Raw genomic sequence first — 22,090 nt, forward strand, 5'->3', positions numbered from 1 at the left:
ATAAATTTAGACAAATCCAGGATTAAATGGGAAAATTATTTAACTTGTGATATCGATCAGGCTGACTGGGAGATGATGTGTTTTAAGGGTGTGAATAAATTATTTAACGTAAGATACACTATGATCAATTATAATTTTTTGCATCAGATATATTTAACACCTGAGAAATTGAGAAAATATGGATTTAGTAATTCAGAGTTGTGTTTTAGATGTGGATCATGTGTTGGAACTTTTTTACATTCTGTTTGGCTTTGTGATAAAGTTTAATCATTTGGGTATAAAATCAGGGACTATCTTCAAAATTTGTTTAAAATTCAATTTTTATTAGATCCAAAAATATTTTTGTTGGGTTATATTGTTCCATTTAAGGAAAGGACTTGGGGTTAGATAAGTTTCAGACACCATTTTTGCATTTAGCATTGGTGGTAGCGTGTAAATGTGTCGCGATTTCCTGGAAAGACAAAGTTGAGATAAATGTAAATCGCTGGCATAATAATTTGAGGTCCTGTATTTATATGGAAAAAACATATCATTTGTATGATAATTATAATTTTTTTGTTAAGATGTGGTCGTCTTATTTGAAATGTATGAATTTAGTAATATCTTAAATTGCGGTATATATTTTCTTTAATGCTTCCCTTGTGGGGTTTGTTGAGGGTAGGGGGAGGGGTGGGATAGTTGTAATTCTAATCTCTATATTATGGATTTTGTAAAAGTTTTTGTTTGGAAAATATTAAATAAAATTTAAAAAAAACACTTGCTGCCAATTAACAATCTATAAAGTTAAAGGCTATTTCACTCATATCACATTGTGGTAAACTATTGTATGTATATTTAACTGTCTAGACACGACCCTTGGCTGGCTGTACCTGTGGCTCCTCCTGCTGACCCCTGATTAAAGGTGACGGTTCTGCAGCCCCCTCTCCAGCTCAGGACAGTCGACCAGCATGGGCGTGCCTCCCTTCTATTGATGGTGCATCCCATATATTGTTTCCATCAGTGAGTCAACTAAGAAAATATATTTGCTGTAGTTACAACTTCTTCTTTGGCTTGGCTTCGCGGACGAAGATTTATGGAGGGGGTAACTATAAAAAACAAAATCACACACTCAGTAGCAATGAAAAAATGACAGAAATCTACACATTGTGCATTAGAAATTACTGTAAATCAGTCCCCCAAAATGCTGAATTTCCTGTCTTCCAACTGGCCTGCTATGCTGGGTTTGGTCATAGCCAAGCTCATTATCAATGTTCATTCAGTAGCAATTTGATCCTCTGCTTTGTATTTCTGCTATTCTTGCAGCATTTGACAATTGCTTGCCAAGCTGCATGAGTAGCACAGAGCTGTCATTTAAGTGAAATTCAATAGCTGACATTCCATCACATGCTCCTATCCACCCAGGCTATCCTCACCGAGGTCTGACTTGCTTGAACATTATTTACCCAATCCAGTTATAGTTAGTCAAAAGTACAGAGTACAGATATCAACAGCAACAAATGGCATTCACAATGCATATATAATACAGTAGAAACAATCTGAATGTTCTCCAGAGTCATACCAACTAAAATATCTAATACAATTATAGTTTAATTTATAGTGGGTGAATATTTGAATCATGAGTGTTCTATACCACAATGCATATTTACATTGTTTCACAGAATTATTTCTAGATAATCAGCTTTATAATACTTAAGGGAGATTGAATGAATTGGTGGAAATTAAGTACATAAAAAGAATGGAGATTTTGAATGGTTCACATTCATGAATTTCTTTTTTTTCCCAGTAAATGCGCATTATCTTATAACTTGAGATATCACAAATTGAAATGCATCTGGCAAGTTTGTAGCAGAAAAGTGAGTCATATTTCCACATCAGTGGAACTACCTTTTGAGTAATACATCTTCCTGGCTTCTTTAATTGCAATAAAAATAGACTCTGCTCTGATTGTTATGTGCAGTTAAGATGAATGATTTGTCAATCCCTGAGTGACAAAAGCTGCCCACGCATGAAGAGCATAAGACGATTGGCAAACACTGCTCTCAAGTTTCATTTTAGCCTCACATTCGGCCTGTGTCGTCACTCTTGCCCTCTGTGTGGAAGATGAGTCAGACTCGATTTCACATTGTTGATTGACTGTTTAATAGATTTAGGCAAATAGCTTCATCATTGTGTGAATCCAGGACCAACTGAACAGCATGTCAAGAATATAAAGATATATGTTCAGGAATTATGTCAACAAAGAAAAAAAGACTGTTTCCTTCTCGTGGTCTGATTTTTATTTTGTTCTCACACTGGACATTGTTTGGATACAAGGTGAACTGTTAGCGTTCTGCAAAAAGGTAAAAGGTTTTTACAAGTGAGAATATAAAAAGAGGTTTTGTTGTGGAAATTTTAATTTATGTTAAGGAAATGCAGGAAGGAGCAGTATAGTGATGACTTTAAACCTATTTTAGAATCAAGGTAAGTGATTCCCATTTCTGTGTATCATTCCCCATATGTTGTGATTCTGGCATCAGCACTGGTTCAGAACATTTGACCTAGTTGGGAGAAGTGAATTGGTAGAGAATCAAATTGCAAGGCATTATTTCAAACTTCTGAACACTTGGACTTAAGAGGAGAATTGACACCTGTCTGTGAGCTGCTTTTTATTCAAGATGTGGAAGTCGCAACATAATGGGATCGATTTTGCTGGTAAATACCAGCTGTTGTGGCATTTAGTTACTGGCTGAACTCTGTGTTCATTTACTGGACTTCACGCAGGACAGCAGTGCTGCATCTTGCAGAGTTTCTCCAGAACAGACATAGTGGAATGCTCTCAGATCCTGTAGCAGATTAAAATGAGCACAGGAGTCACAGACATTTCTAGTTAGGGGTGGGGGAGGGGGGGTAGGGGTGGTGGGGGTTATACAGGGTATGTTGGCAGATAGGTTGCTTCTTTTAAAGATTTGTATTTCTATTAATGGTTTCATTATTTAAAAGTGCTTCAAGTGCTTTTCATTGATTTTTATTTCTTTTTTTTAAATATAGTAATTTTAAGCTTTTTAAGATATTTTGTTTAAATTTTCTGTCAGAGAACTGTGGAACTATTGCCAACCACTGGCAGATTTGACAGATGAAATGTTGGGATTGGGGCTTTGCCCTCTGTTAGAGATTTTAAGAAACATTTCATGGGCAAGGCTTGTTCTGGTGCATCCTGTTACACATTTGCATTGTTTTTTGTACATTTTCAATTATGCAACACATCTTTCAGGAGTGAAGTTAGGAAGTAATACCACAAGCAAAGGATGGCAGAAATTGAGAACCCTGCAAATGGCAAGCAGACCACAGAATCTTTTGAATTGGATTGTTTACTGTCATTTGTACCAAGATATAGAGTAAAAATTGATCTTGCATGGTCTTCAGGCAAGTCAACACATACTGAAGTACAGCGTAGGAGACTATTGCTATGAACAGTACTTTAGAATTTAAACAGTACAGCACAGAAACAGACCATTCGATCCATGATGTCTGTGCTGAACGTGATGCCAAATAAACAAAAACTATGCTGCTTGCGCTTAGAACATCTCAGCACAGTACAGGCCCTTTGGTCCTCTATGTTGTGCCTACCCATATATCCCTAAAAAAGTACTAAACCAACCCTACCCCATAATCACACATCCACGTGCCTGTCTAAGAGTCTCCCAAATGCCCCTAACATTTCAGCCACCTAAGCAAGGCATTCCAATCATGTACAACTCTGGGTAAAAAAAAACTTACCCCTGATGTCTCCCCTAAACTTATCTCCCTCTAACTTAGTGCATATATCCTCTGGTGTTTGCCATTCCTGCCCTGGGAAACAGGCTCTGGCTGACCACCCTATCTATGCCTCTCATAATCTTGTCGACTTCTATCAAGTCTCCTCTCATTTATGGATATTTGATTAATGTATTATTCATTTTTTTCCTGTAATGAGGCAAACAATTAAATTTCTTTAAAAAAAGGTCTCCTCTCATTCTTCTATGATCCAAAGAGAAAAATCCCAGCTCTGTTAACCTTGCCTTATAAAACTTGTTTTCCAATCCAGGCAACATCCTGGTAAATCTGCTCTTCATCTTCTCCATGGTTTCCACATCCTTCCTATACTGAGGTGACCAGAACTGAATACAACATTCCAAGTGTGGTCTCACCAGAAATTTGTAGAGTTGCAACATTACCTCTCTACTCCTGAACTCAGTCCCCCTATTAATGAAGCCCAGCATCCCATCGGTCATCTTAACAGCTTGCTTGGTGACCTTGAGGGATGTATGGATTCATATCCCTCTATTCCTTGCATATTCAGTGTCTATCTAGTCATGGCTATTGTATCTACTTCCATCACAACTCCTGGCAGTCTTTTCCAAGCACCTACGGTCTCTGTAAAAAACTTGTCCCACACATATCTTTTAAATTCCTCCTCGTTCCGTCCCCCCCCCCTGCTTTAAAGACGTATTCTCTAGAGGAAGTTTTCGACAGTCCTCCCTATCAATGTCACTCATCATTTCATAAACATCTATTGGGTCACCCTTCAGCCTCTGATGCTCCAGGGAAAAGTTTGACCTGTCACTCCTCATCTGTCAGCAGCACCCTGTAGTTTTTCCAAAGCGTCCATGGGGTGAACAGAATTCCACAAATCCCTACCAAAGTTTTATACAGCTGCAGCATGACTGCCTTACTTTGACCCTCAGTGCCCTGCCCAAGGAAGGAAAGATGACCATATACCTTGTTTATCATCCTAAATTATTTAGGTGGCCACTTTCAAGGAAATATGGGCCTGACTTCTCTTTACATCAATGTTTTTCAGAGTCCTACCATTAACTGTATACTTTTGCCTTATATTTGGCCTCCCAAATTTCAATATCTCACACTTTGTCCAATTTAAACCCCATCTGCCCATACCTGTAACAGATCAACATCCTGTAGTATTCTTTGAGTCATCTATCCTGTGCAATCTTTGTATTATCTGCAACAACAATGAGACACAATACAGAGAAGAGTCGGGATCATTTTTTGTGAAATGGTGCGAGAATCAACATGGACAAGACAGATGATTGTGGGGTTCAGGAGGACCGGAGATGACCACTCTCCACTACGCTTTAATAGTTCGCAAATGGAGAAAGTGGAGAGCATCAAGTTCCTTGGAGACCACTTAATAAGTGACCTACCATGGACACAAAACATCTCCTCACTTGTCAGGAAGGTGCAACAGGAACTGCACTTCCTTTGAAGGCTGAGGCAGGGAAGGTCTACCAGCTACCATTCTATCAATATTCTACAGGCGAGTGTCCTGCTTGGCTGCATCACTAGTGTGGGACAGTTGCTGTAAAGCACTGTATCAGAGGTCAATCCACAGGACCATAAAAGCAGGAGAGAGGATCACTAAGGTCTCCCTACCACTATTGATATGATTTAACAGAATCGTTGTTTAAAACCATCATTGATATGATTGAATAGAATTGTTGTTTAAAGAGGGCTTGCAAAATCTGTTAGTACCCACACCATCCCGCACACAGCATCTTCCCAATACTCCTGTCGGGAAAGAGATAGAGAAGTATTAGAGCTACATCCACCAGGCTGAGGAACAGCTTTTTCTCACGGGCAGTGAGAATGCTGAATGACTGATAAACTGCTAAAACAACTCCCCGTGACTCTGCTATTTATTTAATAATATTTATTTTTAATATATGTATGTAAGGCACGTACATAGCTTACTGTTTATCTGTGTATATGAAGTTTGTCTGTATGTGTGTTTGCACCATGGACTGGAGATTGCTGTTTCATCAGGTTGTACATTTGCAATCAGATGATAAATGAACTTGAACTATTAGTCTTGTGTAAATCATGTTCCTGACACCCAGATTTGTTTACTCAGAGCACTGCAATCTCTTTGTAATTAAAATAATATGTTTTTCCCCTACTAAAGGAGACAATTTCACATTTTCTCACATGAAGTTTCATTTGCAGGATCTTTGTCCATCCACTTAACCCATCCCTTTGCAGCCTCCTTTTAGTCTGTACAAAACTAAATCTTCGTCCGCGAAGCCAAGCCAAAGAATTTACACTATCCTTTGCATGTAAAATTACATGTATGTCCTAATTTAACTCCTGAAAGGCATTGTTGTCATTTTTAGATATTTTCACCTTGTATTAGACATTCCAATCAAGTGAGTTTCTGTATCGAGCTTAAATGCTTTTCATGATGTTTTAAAATCTTCAATGAATGCAGCTATGTAAATTTCAGGGATTGTAACCGTGGTTTCAGCAATTGTTTCTTTTAATTTACCAATTTAGAGAGTTCCAATCCCTCCGAGAATAATGTTGTTTCTAAGGTGTGGAGCCTATATCTTTTTTTGTAGTACTTCAGGTGTTTGGAAATGCAGCTCAACTTTTATTCACTTGAATCCAGCCTTCTAGATGTGAAGAGCAGCATCCCATTAGTCTTGTTTGGTTATTCTCCATTTATGTTTCTGACATTTTCTTAATCTACATACATGTGCCCCAACTTTCTCAGAACCTCTAATGGTTTCAGTGTTTCATGTTTAGAAAGTTATCCTTTCTTTCCTTTTAAGATTAAAATTGATGAAGTGATATTTCTCTTCACATTTCTTCCCATTCACTTAATTTGATGGTATCTGGTTAGAGTTAAATAGCTTAAACTTCTGCTGATACATGTGATTCTACCAAAATTGTATTTGTAGCTTTCTGTTTCATCATTCAACTATTTGCTAAACATGGTAAATTGCTATAGTCCCTACCCAATTCCTTGTGGAGCCTCTGTTGCTCTGCTATCATTATACTAAGTTAATACATTTCTTTCTTTTCACATTCTGCATATTTCTTTAGGTTCTCAGCAGACGCAGTGTCTTGGGTGTGGCAAGAAAGGAAGCATTGTTTTACATTGTGCTTAGGCACGAGTTGGTCTAATTAATCACAGATACCAGGGTCAAAATGTTGAAATGTACCCTGCCAATGAGGATGAAGGTCCTGGTATGCAGTTGTCGTCAGTTTGAACATTTTGTATGTGCGTGTCATTGAAAATGGACATTTTGCTGTTACTTTCTGATCCAGTGCAAGGGATTTCTTGCAGCTGTATCTGTCAATGTGCTACCCTGTTGTTTAACTCTGCAGCTGCTAAGGATACAATAAATTCTCACACCTAATCTCATTAAACCAAGAGCAATTGAAAAGCAGATCACAAGAACACACAAGAACATATGAAAATCAGAGCAGAGTAGGCCACCAGAACCCGGAAGTAAAAACTCACAATAAATGCTGGAGGAATTCAGCCGGTCTTGCAGTGTCTATGGGAACTAAAGACATATTACTGACATTTTGGACCTGAGCCCTTCTTTAAGGTACAAGCTAAAAGCAGACAGGCATCTCAGTAAAGACTGAGAAAGGTGGAAGAATGGGAGGTGGTAGTGTCCAGGCTGACAAACAAAAAGTGTTAATTGGATTTGATAAGAGCAAAGGTGAGAATTGATGTTGGCTCTGTGAAAGGGAAGAGAAGGACATAGAGAGAACTAGAGGATAGGAAGCAATTTTTTGAGGACGTAACAAGGAGGGTGGACTCGGGAGAGCCAGTGGATGTGGTGTACTTGGACATTCAAAAAGCCTTCGATAAAGTCCCACACAGGAGACTAGTTTGCAAAATCAAGGAGCATGGTATCCGGGGGTAGGGTGGTGTCATGGATAGATAATTGGTTGAAAAATAGGAAACAAAGGGTTGGGATAAATGGGTCATTTTCTGAATGGCAGGATGTGACAAGTGGAGGGCCGCAGGGGTTGGTGTTGGGCCCTCAGTTGTTTTTCATTTATGTAAATGATTTGGATGAGGGGATAAATAACTACATATGCAAATTTGCTGATGACACTAAATTGGGTGGTAGTCTGAAGAGCGAGGAGGATGTCAAGAAATAGCAAGGGGTCTTGGATAGTTTAGGGGAGTGGGTGGAAATATGGCAGATGAAGTTTAATGTGAGTTAATGCGAGGTTGTCCATTTTGGAGACAGAAACAAGAGAGCAGAATATTATTTAAATGGAGTTAAGCTAGGGAGTGGGGAAATGCAAAGGGATATGGGTGTACTTGTTCACCAGACATTGAAAACTAGCATGCAGGTTTAGCAAGCGGTGAAGAAGGCGAACGGTATGTTGGCTTTCCTAAAGAGGGAATTGGAGAATAGGAGTAGAGAAGCCCTCCTGCAGTTGTACAGGGCCCTGGTGAGACCTCACCTGGAGTATTGTGTCCCCATATTTAAGAAAAGACATACTTGCTATAGAGGGAATGCAGTGCAGCTTTACAAGGTTAGTTCCCGGGATGGCAGGATCGTCATATGCAGATAGGTTAGAAAGACTTGGACTATATGCAATGGAGTTTAGAAGGATGTGGGGAGACATGATTGAGGTATTTAGGATTATCAAAGGGCTTGACAGGGTGAAATCAGAGCACATGTTCCCAATGATGGGTGAGACTAGGACTAGAAGGCATAGTTTAAGAATGCAGGGAAGGCCATTTAAGTCAGAAATGAGGAGAAATTTTTTTTACCCAGAGAATTGTAGGTCTGTGGAATACATTGCCACAGAGGGTAGTGGGGTGGATTTGTTGGATAAGTTTAAGAGAGAGTTGGATAAGGCTCTTGTGGGCAGGGGAGTTAAGGGTTATGGGGATAAGGCTGAGATTGGTTATTGAAAGGGAAAGATCAGCCATGATCCGATAAATGGCGGTGCTGGCTCGAAGGGCCAATTGGCCTACTCCAGCACCTATTGCCTATTGTTTATTGGTCTTCAACAGGTTGAACTCAGAACTCACAACCCATCTTCAAAATGGGGTTTAAACAAGCTGCCAGCTTGCCATGCTGCAGCCACCAAAAGCCACTGCAGAAAATTGATTCTCTCTCTCTCTCTCTCTCTCTCTCAGAGAAAGCCTGTTTTGTCTTTTCTCTCTCTCTCTGCTTGCAAAACCACATCACCTTCTTAGAACAGCAAACTGCAACCAGACAGATTACAGTACTGGACCAAAGCTTCAAAGTCCGTTCATCAGTTGCTTTTGAAAGTCTAACCACCACAATCTATCTCTATCTCCTTCAAAAACATATCTATATGCAATATAAAATATGATATAATCCGTCACACTTTTATTACAACAAAAAAAAAATCACAGGATACCAGAAGTTTGCAGAGTGAGAATCTGTCGATAGCAGCAGAGGAATGGAAAGTAAAAGGCTCCTGACACTGTAAATTGGACTGGAAATGTTGACCACAAGAGGAGGCTGTTCTAACAGAAATTCATGCTGTACTTGCAAGCCATTAGACTCGATAGCAAACCTGATGGAAGATTGCACTGCCATTTACTCAAGCAATAGAAGTTTTCAATGCATTTGTTTATCCCGAGGCAGAAGACCAGGCAAGTTCAAAAAAGTTATTGTCTTATCTGATGAGCACTGTTCACTAAAGAAAAATGAAATGTTCGAAAGGTATGAGTTTTGCTTGCACATGTAGCTGCAGGGAGAAAGCTTTGATATTTTTTTAATGGCCATGAAATTAAAAGCAAGAACATACAATTTTGGATCACTACAAGATTCAATGATGTATGATCAAATTGTGTTTGGGATTATTGATAAGGAAGTGAGAGAGAGGTTGCTGCGAGAGACGGAGCTTACCTTAGTTGGAGCTGTGAAAATATGTCACACCAGTGAATTAGCTCTGCAGCACACAAAAAAGTTTGGTGAAAGGGCAAAAGCCAGTGAAAATGAAGGCATACTCATAGCAATAGTGTGTGTCCACACACATAAACGAAAAGCAAGATATAGGAAACAGAAAGATGGAGAGACATTCAATGGTAAATGATGTGGCGCTCAACCTGCCCAGCCTATGGAAAAGTCTTTAAAAAGTGCAAAGAGCAGAATCACAATGCAAAGCCATGTTTTTAAAAAGGGAAACAAAACAGAAGTGAAAGTATGTACACTGTACACACTATAGAAGAAACTGCCCTCTGTGAATTACTTTTCGTTGGTATGATAGTGCAGGTAGATTATAAACCAGCAGACACTGAACAGTCAAGCATGAACAGAACTGAGCAGGATAAGTGGACTGTGTCACTGCATATAAATAGAGCAAATATTCCTTTCAAGCTGGATTATCAAGACAATGAAGATAAAGCTATACATCCATGCAAATCCTGTACATCTCAAAGAAAGGTACATGTAAACTCAACTGAAAGTTAAAGATAAAGAGCACCACCTCAGGTTTGCAGGAGTCCCAGTTGGACATGTATCACGGCTTGGTGACAAAGCACGTGTAAACTTAAGCCTAGTCAAGAGGGTGTATCACATTAACAGCTCTAATGTATGAAACAGCATATTGGAAATATTGAATGAATTTCCAGACATTATCAGGGGTTTGGAATTTTACCATTTACCTATAAGAAATAGTTGAAGGAGGACACATGCACCAAGGCGGGTTCTACTGCCACTAAAAGTAAAGCTTAAGCAGGAACTTGACTGAATGATGGCACTAGAGGTCATAAAGAAAGTGGAGGAGCCAACAGAATGTGTGAATTCAATTGTTTGTGTCAAAAAGAAGAACAGTCTGCTAGACATGTTCATGGACTTTCCTCTAATCCCACCTACCTGCATCTTGCCCATAACCCTCCATTCCCCTCCCATCCATATACTTATCCAATTTTTCCTTAAATGACAAAACGGACCCTGCCGCTACTACTTCTCCTGCAAGCTCATTCCATATAGCTACAACTCTCTGAGTAAAGATGTTACTTCTAAACTTTTGCCCTTAACTCTTAACTCATGACCTCTTCTTTCAATCTCTCCTACCCTCAAGGGAAAAAAAAGCTTATCCACATCAACTCCATCTATCCCCCTCATAATCTTAAATACCTCTATCAAATCCCCCCTCAACCTTCTATGCTCCAAGATCTGTTCAATCTTTCTTTGTAATCTAGTTTTTGAAATCCAGGTAACATTTTCATAAATCTTCTCTGTACTCTCTCTATACCTTGTTGTATCCTTCCTATAATTTGGTGTCCAGAACAGGATACAGTATTCCAAATTTGGCCTCACCAATGCCTTGAACAGTCTCAACATCACCTCCCAACTCCTGTATTCTATGCTTTGATTTATAAAGGCCAGCATATTAAAAGTCTTCTTCACCACCTTATCCACTTGAGATTCTACCTTCAGGGAATGATGAACCGTTATTCCTAGATTTTTCTGCTCCACTGCATTGTTCAATGTCCTCCCATTTACTACACATGTCCTGTCTTGATTATTCCTTCCAGAATGAAGCACTTCACACTTCTCAGCATTAAACTCCATCTGCTATCTTTCAGCCCACTCTTCTAAGCAGCCAAATCCTTTTGCAATCTTTGAAAACCTTCATTATCCACAATTCCATCTATTTTAGTATCATCCACATATTTACTTATCCAATTTACCACCCCATCATCTAGATAATTAAAGCAAATGACAAACAGCAAGGGACCCAATAAAGAACCCTAAGGCACACTGATTGTTACCAGCCTCCAGCCTGACAAACAGTTATCCACCTTGACTCTCTGACATCTCCCTTCACCCACTCTCTCAAAGTTAATACCTAGCACTTGAACCTTCCTAACTAACCTTCCATGTGGAACCTTATCAAATGCCTTACTGAAGTCCATATAGACAACATCCACTGCTTTCCCTTCATCTACATTCCTTGTCACGTTTTCAAAAAATTCAACAAGATTGGTCAAACATGATCTTTCATGCACAAACCCGTGTTGAGTATTCCTGATCAGGCGCTGTCTCTCCAGTTACTTATATTTATTATCTCTAACAACGCTTTCCATTAACTTACCTACCACAGTCGTCAAACTTACAGGCCTATAATTGCTAGACTTGCTCCTCAAATCCTTTTTAAACAAAGGAACCACATTAGCATCCTCCAGCACTTTACCCATCTCTAATGGGGTTCATTTATCGACTGCCATCATAATCATAAGATTTTGTGTTGTTCTGGAACTTTTGTGCTGCCTTGTCCCTCTCCGAAAGGGTGTTACTTGATTCATATATGTCAATTTTCAACCTTGTTTAGAGAAAGGGGATTTTGAAATTTTTAAAACTATTTTTTGGTTTTTTTTGTTGATGTGCTTTATTTTATTATCAAGAATGTGCTCTGGATTATTTAATTATGATCATATTTGTAATAATTTTTTTATAATTTGGTGGCACATTGTATAAATGTACCATTCAATTGTTTATACTTTAAATATCATTAAAAATAATTTTTAAAAAGAAAAGTTAAAAATTTAAATTTAAAATAAAACAATGAAGAGAAGAATGTAATAAAGGAATAACAAACCTTCTGGCATGAACAATTTAATTTCTTAAGATTATTTTGAAGGGGTGGGCAAGAACATTTGCTGTATTTTTTCCAAAATTCTGTCATTTAGTAACTGTTACCTTAATTGGAAAGCTGTCCATCTCATTCTTTTATTTATTAAGGGTGGGATCAAGGAAATATCGGCATCCATTGTTGGAAAATGACTTAATTATTTAAGGACAAATTTACTGAACATGTTGAATGTTTTAGTTGGTCATAGAGGCAGCCTGGATTTGTAGACACTATTGCAGAAGTGAACTATAGTAAAGGAAAGGAGAATGTTTATGGTTTAGTTAACTTTAAATGCAAAGTTCTAATTGTTAAAAGATTGACTGATTGTGAATCGGAAAGCAGGGAAAAGAGGGCAAAGACTCCTTTTGGTAGGATTTGACCAATAAGTCATGTAAACTGAAATGAATTTGAACCTTGTATCTGTGCTTAATTATACAGAATCTTTGCTGAGCTTAATGTAAACAATGACAACTTCCTCTATTGCCGCAGTCAGGATATTTGGCAGCCTCGGGCCTTGAAGAACTGTAGTGTTCCTAAAAAAATACATAACAATATATCATAATTATAGAACCCTTCTGATCTTAATTAAATTAAATTCTGAATATTTTAATCTTTCTATCACTTTGTTGCAATGTCTTTCAGTTATGAGGAAGGTATCCATCTGGACTATGGTTAACACAGCGATTTTAAGTTATTTTTACATTAATTTGTATTGGTTTAATCTTGGGGTATCCAAGTTACATTTACCAGAGGCCCAAGAGACTGCAAATGCTTGAGAAAGGATGGTCAATATTTTGGATCAAGACCCTGCATCAGGACTGGTGCAGGTTCTATCCCTGAAGCAGGAGCCATCCCTGTGATGCCACATATGCTTCTTGGTTTGGTTTTGCATGCATTTCCCTGTAGTGGATGTGTTTTGAGTGTTTCGAAGTTACTGCTGTGACTGATTTTTTTGTGTGGCAGTCATCTCAAATCATTGCATATCAATGGAGTGTTTACTTATCTACCCAATATTCACAACAATCTTATCCCCACACTGGGATGGCTTAGGACGGACTTTCTCAGTATTTGCTTTCATTTTTCCTGGTCTTGTCACACTCATGTAGATGCTGCCCATCAATCCCACAGGGTAACTCTGGGCACTGCGTATGCATAGATTGCACATAAATAAGTGCAGCTGACAATTTTTCTGTCCTTTGAATGTGATTTTTGCCCTGCACTTTCTCCAGAAGTTCTGAGTTCCGTGGTTTCCTTTTCTTATGAACTGTATGGATGACTTACTTTAGCAATCACAAAAATCTCTTCAGTTCACTTTACTGTTGGAAATGACTTTGTAGTCATACACTTAAGAACAATGTACAGTATGCATCGAAATTCTTAGTTGCTCCAGGCAAACAGGTAATATTGCAAAAAAAAGCACACAATAGTATGCATTGAATTACCCCAGTACATAAAAATGTAATAAATATAAAAGATAGATAAGTAATAAATACTGATAAATATGTGATTTTGTAATGTGTAAAACTCAGGAAGGTTGGAAACTTTCTGATGTCTTCTCTTTGAATGACCACTGTTATGCAGCCTCACTATTTTTGGAGTCCTAAATCGTGCAAACATTTGATTAAATTTTAATCATCTCGGATATAGGACAGACATTTTGTACAATGGGGATCCTACTCTAGTCAACCCAAGCAACTTATCACCTGAGAGTTAATCTTCAAAATTGGCTTGGCTTGGCTTCGCGAACGAAGATTTATGGAGAGGTAATGTCCACGTCAGCTGCAGGCTCATTTGTGGCTGACAAGTCCGATGCGGGACAGGCAGACACGGTTGCAGGGGAAAATTGGTTGGTTGCGGTTGGGTGTTGGGTTTTTCCTCCTTTGTCTTTTGTCAGTGAGGTGGGCTCACATTTGCAGGGATTGTGGTTGCTCTTCACAATAATCATTTGTGGTTTTTGTGTTCCAGTAAACCATTGCTGGGAACCGTGACTTTCTCTGTTAATGATCTCATGTCAGTAATTCCTCTTTGCCTTGGTAAAAAATTTCTAAATTCCATTTGTGCTGACCATGCAATTACCTGATAACAAGGGGTCCGAGTTACGTACAATTGTGAGTTCATGAAAAGTTTTGTGAAAGTCTTGCAGTGTATATCGAATATCATCAGAAATGCTATTTCATGATCTATTTCCATTCTTGTGACTGATTTTAGGGCTGTTCCACAACAATAGAACAGCTTCATACTTCAACGGTACACACAAAGTCACCAATATAGCCAATAATCTGTTCCATGTTCCATGAAGGCCTGTTCATTGTGTCTAATGGGTTGGTTGTAAACCACTGCATGCTGTGATTTTTGACAGGATCTGGTTCTGTGTTGCAATGCAGGAGGGTATCACGGTCACTTTAAATTGCATTAAAATATTATATGAATGTTCCTGAATTTGAATAATGAAAGCAATCTCAGAATGTTCGTATAATTGTAAGGATATATACTGATGGCTTCTTTCTGAGATGGAGCAGAATAATGACGAAGCTGGTTTAAAATTTCTGTATCTATCATATAGACAGGTGCATTCACATCCATCAGCATGTTGATTCAGGAGCTTCCATTGTTCACTCATTCATGGCTGAGCACACTCTGAAGTGAGTGGTGTGCAACAAACACCCACTCAAGATCATCACTACTGTTGTTGACCTCTCCATTGTCTTTAATTCTAGCCACATGTTTTGATGCATTGGGTTTATTGAATCATGGAGCTATCACACAGTCAGTTAATTTTCCTATGACGTGTTGTTTTCCTTCAGCAAAACATTCCACTTTGGGTGGGGGGGGGGGTGGTGGCAGCTACCACAGAAATATTCCCATTCAGCTGTCCTCAATGATCTGGTGATTGCTCTGTGCCATGGTAAGGAAAATAATACTCATCTGGTATTTAATTTTTTTTCTCTGATTCCACACACAACAATGCCTTGTGGCTTTCCTACATAATCTGTTCTATTCACAGAAAATGACGAATCTACTCATTCACAGAAAACCCGATACCCCAAGTCAGTCAAAAGAACAGTCCACAGAATCTGGTCTCCCAGCTTTAATGTCTTACTTAGTTCAGTCGATTTTGAGTTGAACGTAGAAAGAGATGACTGTTGTCACTAAGCAGGCAGGCGAATACAGGAAACTTCCTTTAGTTTCTCATGTGGTAAACTTTCAGTTTTTCACAAGGGAGTTTCTCACAGCGACTTCCTAGTCACCAGCATGAAACCCGCACCTCCAAAGCCCTCTTTGGGATTGCACCAAGTGACTCTCTGTCACACAAAGTCATCTCCACCAAAACCCTGCCTTGGGTTATACCAAGCGGCTTTTGTCACACAAAGTCCTCGTCTCGAAAGGGGACTGAAGAAGTACAGGTCAGACACACACTCTGGGAATCAGAGAGTAAAATTTGCTGTCAGAACAGCAGTGCTGGCACCTGCGAACAGAGCAGATCAGCCTCATGCCTTTTAGCTGGAGCTGCCTGGTGAGCACACTGACACTTCGTTCCTCAGTGCTCTGGATGGTTTAACTGCTGCAATGAGTGTCTTCAGCACACCTGATTGGAGGAGAGGGGTGGACAGCAGCAAGGGGGCCCTTAGCGAGCCGACCAGATTCAGCGCGTGGCTCTCGTGCGCCACACAGCTGTTTACTTTCAGATCACTGTTATGGTGCAATATGCAGCATGTGCTCCTTTCTCCCACTGCACAATCAGTCCCTGTCCCTGGTCATAAATAAAACTGTCCTTGGTCCATAACACCTCACACCAACAAATACAATTTTGACCTGCAAGATAAAATACAAAACTATAACACAAGGCAAATACGATTTCCATTATAAACACACACAATAATAACTTCATTTATCATGTTTAACATCTAGAAAGACAATCAGTCATCACATTATCTTTCCCCTCAATATGTGTTATCACTAAATCATATTCGTGCAAAATCAAGCTCTAATTCATTAAGTGTCCATTTTTATTCTTCATTGAAAAACTAATGAATTATGATCCATACATACAACAATTGGCCGTTGTGCTGCACAAATATAAACATCAAAATGTTGCAGAGCCAACATAAGAGCTAATAACTCTACCTCAATTGTGGAATAGTTCTTTTAATGTTCATTAAACTTCTTTGAGAAGTATGCCACAGGATGGTCAACATTGTCAATGTCCCTCTTGTGTAACAGCACAGTACAGGCGGGTTCATTGCTGGCATCCACAGGTAGAGGAAAAGCCCTCTCTAAGTCAAGTGACTCATGTACAGTTTGGTGGCATAAAATGGCCTTTAATTTTATGAATGCCTCTTGGCCACACTCTAAACAAATACATTTTTCATCCTTCTTAAGCAGTTTTGTAAGAGGGAGTGCAATATCTGCTAAGTTCTTACAGAATTTTCAGAAATAGCCATTCATTCCAAAATGTCTTCGAAAATTTTTCCAATTAGTTGGAACAGGGAACTTAGAAATAGTTATAACCTTTGCCTCCACCGGCGCTAACTGTCCCTGTCCTCGATGTAGCCTTGGCACATAACATTCACATGACCAAATTTGCTTTTACTCAAATTAACTGTGAGACTTGCTTTTGACAGAGAAGTAAATAATTCCTTCAAATCCATGATATGCTCTTCCCAAGTGTTATTTCCTATAACTAGATCATCCAGGTAAGCACCCGAGTGCCTCAATCCCTAAATCACTGAATTCATCATTCTTTGAAAAGTCCCTGGAGCACTCTTCATTCCGAAAGGCATCACATTATACTTGTACAGCCCAGATGCGATTATGAATGCCAAAATCTCTCTTCCTCTTTCTGTTAAAGGCACACACCAATACCCCTTTAACAAATTTATTTTAGTAAAGAATTTAGCCCCTCCCACCTTGTCAATACAGTCGTCTACTCTAGCAATTAGATAGGCATCTGTTTTCATCACAGTGTTAACTTTTCTATAATCCATACAAAACCTAATGGTACCATCTGCCTTAGGTAGATGCCAACACACATGGTAACTCCAATCCAAAGTTTATTTTCTTTAACATATAGTCAAGTTCCTGATCCACTAACTACACTTTTCAATGTTCAAATGATAGGGATGGTGCTTAATAGGCCTAGCATCACCAATGTGCACATCATGGCACACTGTGGAAGTTCATTGGGCTACATCCGGAAACAAAGTTCTTAAATTTTAGGAGTAATTGTTTCATTTCTTCATTTTGAAATGAGCCCCATTTTTGTTTCCAGGTCCTATAAAACCATGGAATTCTCCAATCTCGGGCTTATCAATTTCTGGATCTTATGTCCTTCTTTGAAACTTGTTCTATATGTTTCCTCTTGGATAATAACCATCACCTCTGGTGAAAGTTTCATCTCACAAGGAGGCACCTGGTCAAAATATGGCTTAATCATATTTACATGGCAAACCTGACTCTCTCATCTGTGATCAGGTGCTTTAATTACATACATAACCTCACTAATTTTAGACTGATCCTCATATGGTCTGGAAAACCTATCCATTAGAGGATTCTATTGGGTAGGAAAGAGTACTGACACTCTATCGCCAGGTTTGAAACTTCTCATTTTTGCCTTACGATCATATCAAACCTGCATTTTCTGTTGTGGCTTTTATATTTTCCTTTGCCACTTCACAGGCTTTTTGCAATCACTCTTTAAATTTAAAAACATAATCTAATAAGTTCAATGTATAACCAGATTAATCCACTGGTCCTTCAGCAATATTCAACCTCATGTCCAAAAACTAACTCAACTGGACTAAAACTAAGTAATTTTTGGACTGATTTCCTCACTTCAAATAAAAATAAGTGAACCCCAGCATCCCAAACTTTCTCATGTTCAGAACAATAAGTTCTCATCATGTTTTTCAGGGTTGAATTAAACCTTTCCAATGCTCCCTAACTCTCTGGGTTGTATGAAGAAGATACATCCTGCTTAACCCTTAACTCATAAATCAATTCTTGAAATAGGCCTGACATAAAATTGCTCCATTGATCTGACTGAATTTCTCTGGGCAGCCCAACTAATGTGATAAACCTTAACAAAGCCTTCACTATCACTTTTGCTTCAATACTTCTCAGAGGAATGGCCTCCAGAAACCTTGTAGCTGCACACATGATTGTCAATAAATACTGATTCCCAGCTTTTGTTATAGGCAATTGGTCCACACAGTCCACAATTACCTTTGAAAATGGTTCACTGAAAGCAGGGATCGATTGTAAGGGTGCCACTAGGGGACGCTGACAAGTGTAACAGACCCTTCAAAAGCGTGGAACATCCTTCCTTACATTCAGGCAATAAAATTGTTTGCTTATTTTATTTTCAGTTTTCTTCACCTCAAGGTGACCTCTGAAAGATATGGTATGAGCCAAAGTTATAATTTCATTTCTATAGGCTCTAGGAGCCACAACCTGCTGGACAACTGCCCAGTCTTCACTGCCAGGAATATCAGATAATCTCCATTTCCTCATTAGTATTCCATCCCTAACATAATATCCTACTGGCACCTTCATTATCTCTCAATTGGAGAGAGCCTTATCCCTTAACTCAACGAGATCAGGATCCTCCTTTTGTCTGACTATCAACTCCTGTCTAGACAATGACAACTCTATACCATTAAGTTTATTCTCTTGGCTGGGATTTACTAGAGATAATTTCTCAACCTTTACCAGGTCAGTTCTACTTGCAACCTGTTCTGAACGATCACAGATTTGGTTTTGGGTTAAATTCTTTTCCACAGCCTTTTCTGTGCTCACAATCTTTTTAGACATTGCCCTTGTTATAGCATTGGCAGGGTAAATATCAGGGTCTTTCTCTGCCACCTCACTGGTTGGGTTAGCTATCAATTGCACTGGAGGAACAACTTCACCCTCTGCCAAGTCATTACCTAGCAACAGTGAAACTCCGTCCACTGGCAGGTTGACCCTAACACCTATTATAACTGGTCCATTAACTAAGTCTGATTTTAACACTATTTTGTGCAAAGGAATGGGTTCAGTATCACTCCTGTTACCTCTAAGCACGTTTATCTCATCTGTGTCAGTTGCTTCGTCAAATTCTAAGACATTATCTAACCCAACTGACTGAGCCACCACAATATCTCTTAATGATTTTTACTGGCATTGGCTTTGACCCTTCTCTAACTGACACCAAACCTTGTCATAAAAGATGTAAGTATTTCCCTAATCCCATCAGTAAATTTGGATCCTTCCTTGTTGTTATATCTCTTCTCACTCTGAATACAAGTATTCGGTGCTACCTCTTTTTCTCTCTTTCTTTTTAAAACAGGCTATCATGTGACCAGCCTTCTTACAGTAGTAGCAAAGAGAACCTGGAGGTTTTCCTTTTATCAGCTTCCCAACTTCTTTGTTTCTAGTACTACTTTCAAGTTTCCTTTACACCTTACTCGATTATCCCTCTTTACACCTTACTCCATTATCCCACTGGCCTTTTTGGAAAGTTTTACTTGGCATGCATCCAAATGTATGTGTTAAATCATATTCATCTGGTCATTTCACAGACTCCTGCCAAGTTTTTGGCTCTTTCTCATTTAAATATGCTTTAATATAATCAGGACCACAGCTTTAATCCCCTCAATTATTATCAATTCCCTCAATTGATTATAATCATTGTTTATATTCTTGAAGGTGCACCATTGTTTAAAACACACAACCTTTTCACAAGCACAACCTTTATACAATTGGATTGGGGATTTCCTCAAGTGCCTGAACTTCTGTTGGTAAGCCTTTGGGAACCAATACATAAGCCTCGAGTGTGGCTTCTCTCACAATTCCATAATTAACAGCTTGTTCAGTGGTCAAGGTAGAATAAGCCTGTTGAGCATTTCCCCGAACCACACTCTGCAACATAAGGAACCACTGACTTTGTGACCAATTCAAATTCACAGCTACTTTCTCAAAGAGCTGATAATATTTATCTATTTCAGCTTCATCATATGGTGGAACTAACATAATTTTTCTACTAGCCATAAATCCCCTCACCAGGATCAGGAGGTGGATCTCATGGCGCTACTTCTCTCCTTTCTCTCCCTTCATTCTCCATTCTAAGCTTTTCTAACTCATAGCCTTGTTCTCTCCTTCTCCTCTGCTTCCATTTCTAATCTCTTTTTATCTCTCAATTGCTTCTATTTCTAATTCCTTAAGTTCCATTTCCATGTCCATTCTCTTCTCTGAAGAACTAACTGTATTTGCTCAGAGGTTTGACTCTTGGGAAAATGTTTTAGCATGTCTTCTTCAAACTGTCCTTCTGCTATGTAATGTTTTACAATCTTTGTCGCAATCTCCAGCTTTTTCATTTGTGAAAAATTTCTAATTTTTGGGTAATAATGCCAATTCATGCTTTCTAGCCCTCCGCAACTCTTCCAGAGAGTGTGACTCCATAAATTTCTTCATATCCAGTGCTGCTCATTTTTTCCACACATACAACTCTCATAATTATCTTGCAAAATAAATTTAACCAAGCAATCAAAATTTAATCAATTACAAAGCTCCAAATTCAATGCTTTTACACAAATGCACATATAAGCTTTCAAAATTTGGTTAAATATCATGAATGACAAACCCCCAGCAGCAATTGAAAGATACATAAAGAGATGGGTTAAGTTTAACTCAAGATTTACTAACAATTGTCACTAATATAATTATCTCAATAAACACACACTCAAACATAAGCCTTTATGGATATTTATAGTGTGTATAACCATATAACCATATAAAAATTACAGTACGGAAACAGGCCATCTCAGCCCCTCTAGTCTGGACCGATTTAAGTGAACTTCACTAGTTCCACCTACCTGCTCCCTGTCCATAACCCTCCAATCTCCTCACATCCATGCACTCATCCAACCTTCTCTTAAATGACAAAAGTGACTTGACTGCAACCACCTCTTCTGAAAGGTCATTCCACTCAGCCACCACTCTTCTAAACTTTTGCCCCCTAACCCTTAAGTTATGACCCTTCATTTCAATCTCACCTACCCTCAAGGGAAAGAGCCTATTCACATCTACTCTATCTATCCCCCTCATAATTTTATATACCTCTATCAAATCCCCCCTCAACTTTCTATGCTCCAATGAATAAAGACCCAATCTAATCAATCTTTCTTTGTATTCAAGATACTGCAATCCAGGAAACATTTTACTAAATCTTCTCTGCACCCTCTCTACCTTATTGATATCCTTCCTATAATTTCGGGACCAGAACTGCCCACAATATTCCAAACTTGGCCTCACCAATGATTTGAACAGTCTCAACATCACCTCCCAGCTCCTTATTCTATGCTTTGATTTATCCACTTTCAAGGAATGATGAACCATTATTCCAAGATCTCTGTTTCTCTGCATTCCTCAATTACCTCCCCTTCACTCTAAGCCCAAATCTCCAGGCTTTAGTCTTAGTTCAGTTGTGCACAGGTCTTTGAGTTGAATGTGGAGAGAGATGATTGTTGTCACTAGCAGACTTAGGACCATGGCAGGTGAATACAGGAGACTTTTATTAGTTTCTCGTGTGGTAACAAACACTTTCAGTTTTCTCACAAGGGAGTTTCTCACAATAACCTCTTGGTCACTAGCACAAAGTCCACTCCTCTGAAGCCCTCTGCAGGTGACCCTCTGTCACACAAAGTCT

Source organism: Narcine bancroftii, chromosome 4, assembly GCF_036971445.1.
Source record: "Narcine bancroftii isolate sNarBan1 chromosome 4, sNarBan1.hap1, whole genome shotgun sequence".
Classification (NCBI taxonomy): domain Eukaryota; kingdom Metazoa; phylum Chordata; class Chondrichthyes; order Torpediniformes; family Narcinidae; genus Narcine; species Narcine bancroftii.